The sequence below is a fragment of the Cucumis sativus genome, chromosome 2 (genome assembly GCF_000004075.3).
Source record: "Cucumis sativus cultivar 9930 chromosome 2, Cucumber_9930_V3, whole genome shotgun sequence".
Lineage (NCBI taxonomy): Eukaryota > Viridiplantae > Streptophyta > Magnoliopsida > Cucurbitales > Cucurbitaceae > Cucumis > Cucumis sativus.
In genome coordinates, this window is record NC_026656.2 from 16,619,518 (window position 1) to 16,623,641 (window position 4,124).

Sequence of the window (4,124 nt, forward strand, 5' to 3'; positions counted from 1 at the left end):
AATGAAACCAAATGACCATTGGAAAACAATATACATATGAAAAACTAAAAAATTTGCAGAAATTGAAAATGAAACTGGAAGTAGAAAAGAAATGGAAGAAAAATACCCTAAAAGTTGCAAGTGCAATAGGATCATAACAGATTGGTATCATCACGAACAGATCGAACAATCTCCAAAACAGATTTTGCAGTGGGCGTCCAACTAAAATAAACAGCATCCATGCTCGCCAAAACGTTCCTAAGAAGTGACACCATTTCACAACAAGTAGCCAATGACTTAAAAGAAAGCTATTGCACAACAAGTGACCATTAGAAAATAATATACAGAAGAAAGAATAAAAAGATAAGCAGAAATTGGAAGAAGAAAAGAAATGGAAGAAAAATACCCCAAAACTTCAAAATGCAGTATGATCATAACAAATTTGTATCATCATGGACAGATCGAACAAACTCCAAAACAGATTTTGCAGCAGGCTTCCAACTTAAATAAACAGCCTCCATGCTCCCCAAAACGTTCCTAAGAAAGGATTCATCTCCCTACCAATAAATTTTAAAGTATATGTAAATTTTAGATATTAAGTAAAAAAGAGAATATGTAAGTTGAATTTAATCGGTAAGAATATGGATGTCTAGAAACAAATTTTTAATTTTTTAAAAGTTGATTGATAATTATTTGATTTCTTTAAATTCAACAACAACATAAAATTCGATAAGAGAAGGTTGTCACATGCTTGAGTATGTGTTGAATCAAATATGGACTCTCGGGCAAGGGTGTATCTTGGCCATATAATTTCGGGCAAGGGTGTAGAGGTTGATCCCGAGAAAATTAGATCTATCAAAGAATGGCCCGTGCCCACTAATGTCCGTGAAGTTCGTGGATTTCTTGGGTTGACAGGATATTATCGAAGATTTGTAATGAATTATGGAAGTGTGGCTGCTCCTTTGACTCAATTATTGAAGAAAGGAGCATATGAATGGACTGTTGCAGCTGCTGAAGCTTTTGAGAATTTAAAGATGGCTACAATGACTCTCCCAATCTTACCACTGCCAGATTTTTCCTTACCATTTGATAAATAAAATTTTGGCTAAAGCCTTGACAAAAGCTAATGTAGAACATCCCCCTTCTTTATGTTTCTTGAGTTTTATCCTAGAGGAGGTGTTTGAATGACCATTTTTATAGTTTAGGATTAGTTATTTGAATTAACAATTTTGTATCTTGAGTTAGTTATAAGTAAACTAACTCAACCCCAAGTTAGTTTAACAACTCTTGTAATCTCCAGCTTATAAAAAGGCTTCTCATTTTCATTAATAAATGATAAAAAAAAAAGGCATTATACATAAAGATTTCCTAGCTTTGCAATTACAGCATCAAAAGCAATGTACAGTTCAGATGAGACTTTATTCCAGTACAGAGTAGCTCTGTAATTGCAGATCAAGAAAGTGAATGTAGCATGGAAATCCCAAATTCAACATTTGGAAGTTAGCAATTGACAATCTCATTAGTAGGCAGTGCACCCATAATAAAATGTAAGATTTTTAGAACCCTAAAAATTCAAGTAACTTGCAACTAGTCATTGTCATGACCATCAATACTACGATTAGTGGATCAGCACAAAATACAAAACAGTAAGACAGTAAATCTTTAAAAACCTTACTTCTGTTTTAACTTGCTCAAGAAGAATGTTGCAAAAAGTATATCAACAAGAATTCCTTCAAACATGACCTACAGGAAGAAGGGTAAGACAACAACAACATCCTGTCAAAAATCATTTAATGTGATTGAGATCTTTTAGCATGACTGCTTGAGAACTTTTAGCACAACCGGGCAGCAACTTCAATAACAGAAAAACATGCATAATGTAGGAAGACAGCAGATTTCAAATTATGACATTGTATTTATGAATGTCAGGCGATTCATTGATGTTCCAAAATTCAACCAAAGTATGGGGTGAAAGATATATAAGAATCTTCCATGATAAGGCCAAGACCAGGATATCCTTATCCAGAAAAAGAAAAAACTAATCAACCAAAGTAAATTCCATGTATGATTGGGAATTATGGCCATACCTTTGCCAAAAGAACTTCGAGGAAATGGAAAAACTGGAGATGTTGCTCATGTATCATTCCCGAACCAGGATTGGGGTAGAGCAAATGGTCAGCAATTTGCTGGATTACCAAGCAGAAAATAACTTATATTAGAAAAAATGAACAATACATACCCACATATTACTGAAATTTTATGAAATAGATTTCAAGCAACCAATTTTTATATTGAAATGTGATCTCACAACTATTTTTATTTTGAAAAGCGATTTCAAACAACTATGGCTGTCTCATCACGCTTCATGTTATCCAATAATACTACAGGATTAACAAAGCCATGCCATGCTAATAATAAGGAATGTCGTGATAACCTTAAATAAACCATACTGCACGTCAAAGGCTGCCCGTGTAATGTTCTCCATGACATCTTTAAAAATACCACCACCATCAATTCCTGCCTCCTCAACTCCAAATTCATTAACAAAAGACACATGTATCTGCATGCAGAAAAGTGAAGCAATTGACCCAACACAAACAAGAAAAAACTAATAAACAATTACAAGCAACTCTGCAACTATAGGATGCAGAAGAGGGAAGGGGTCGTTTTCACGAGGGCAAAGAAAAAGATAGAAAAAAGTAAGATAACAATTTCATTTTTCATAAATCATGGAAGTCTGAAATTACCGATCCTCGAAGATCAACTTCAGACAATGCACTCATCTGACAGAAAGCATCTTCCAATATATGATTTCGTCGAATTCTAAACCGGTTTCTGGCAAAAACAGCAAGAGATCCATTCCTTTGCCTAGCTGCTGCTAGTTGTGTCTGTGAAATGAGTTATAGAGAAAGTAACCATAAATAAAAAATATCTTACATATTTCTATAACTAACAGTCATCCAAGAAATTCAATATTGTGGATAAGGAAACCAAAAAAATAACTTGCTTACAGTGAAAATCTTAACCTTGCTAGTAAACGGTACTAAAAAGGGAACTCGCTTGTGTATATCATTTGCTCTGGTATTTTCTATCACTGCCTACAAAGAAACAAGGCCAAGTAAATAATTAGAATTACGATCAGATAGTGGTTTCTCTCATGGAAATTCCATTACAAAATGGAAGGTTCACTTGGTCTAGAGACGGTAATTCTCCTTGAAGATCATTATTAGACTGATTCTTCATAAATCAGATGTGGGATATTTGTTTTGAAAATTCTCGGGTTTCTCGAAAAGCACGCATCTTCTCGGATCACTTTCCTTTATTCTTGGAGGCTGGTTCTTTTCTTTGGGGTCCCTCTCCTTTTCGGTTTTGTAACAGCTGGTTGGTGTCCAGTGATTCTAATCAGATTATTCTTGAAACAGTGAGCAACTCTAACTTCCAGGGATGGGCTGGTTTCATTCTTCATGAGCAGTTGAGATCAGTTAAATTGTTAGTTGATTATGTTCAAACCAAATTTCTGGTAAAATGGCCTTTACTGCATTTAACCAAATCAATCTTGGTTTCTTCTTGAGAATGGGACATGAAATAAGCTGGACCGCGTTCTCCTAAATCTATAGTCGAAAACCCAATTCAAATGAAGATAGCCAAGTAAGCCAAAACCAACACTTCTTTGCATGTAGGCAGGAGAAGAAAATATGATGTAAATCTTCTAAAGCATGCAAACACAAGGGACAAACATGAGGAGATAAACTGAGAAAGGGAGGTTTCATTTGCAAAACTTCTGCACAGTTCATAGTCCATTTCGCATTCTCCAAAGCGTGATATTCACTCTTCTAGGGCTTCCTGTCTTCCAAATTGTCGAGTACTTTGTTTTCAAGACTGTGTTAGAACATGTTTGGCTGATTAATAAATTAGTAGAACACACTATTTGGTGTTCTATCATTTTGGTATCGGAGAAATCGAATCTGTGAAGTTCTATATCATGGCTCAAAAGCGAATTGAGGAAAAGTTGGAAATGGTAGATCAAGAAATATCCGGCATTCGAGCAGAATTACATAATTTGCCAACAATCAAGGAAAACGTGTCATCTTTGGCGAAGAGTATTGAGAGGTTAGGAGTACAGGCTGAGAAGCAACAACAGCAAC

General features: G+C 35.1%; 1 long non-coding RNA gene across 1 annotated transcript; it reads right to left on the bottom strand.

The window, feature by feature from the left end:
* Positions 1 to 1,446: 1,446 nt before the first annotated feature.
* Positions 1,447 to 2,540, bottom strand: LOC116402192. The gene is made up of 3 exons (XR_004214642.1): positions 2,414 to 2,540; positions 2,067 to 2,165; positions 1,447 to 1,722 (listed from the first exon to the last, which is right to left on the bottom strand). It is a non-coding gene; the product is annotated as an uncharacterized LOC116402192 (long non-coding RNA).
* Positions 2,541 to 4,124: the final 1,584 nt, after the last annotated feature.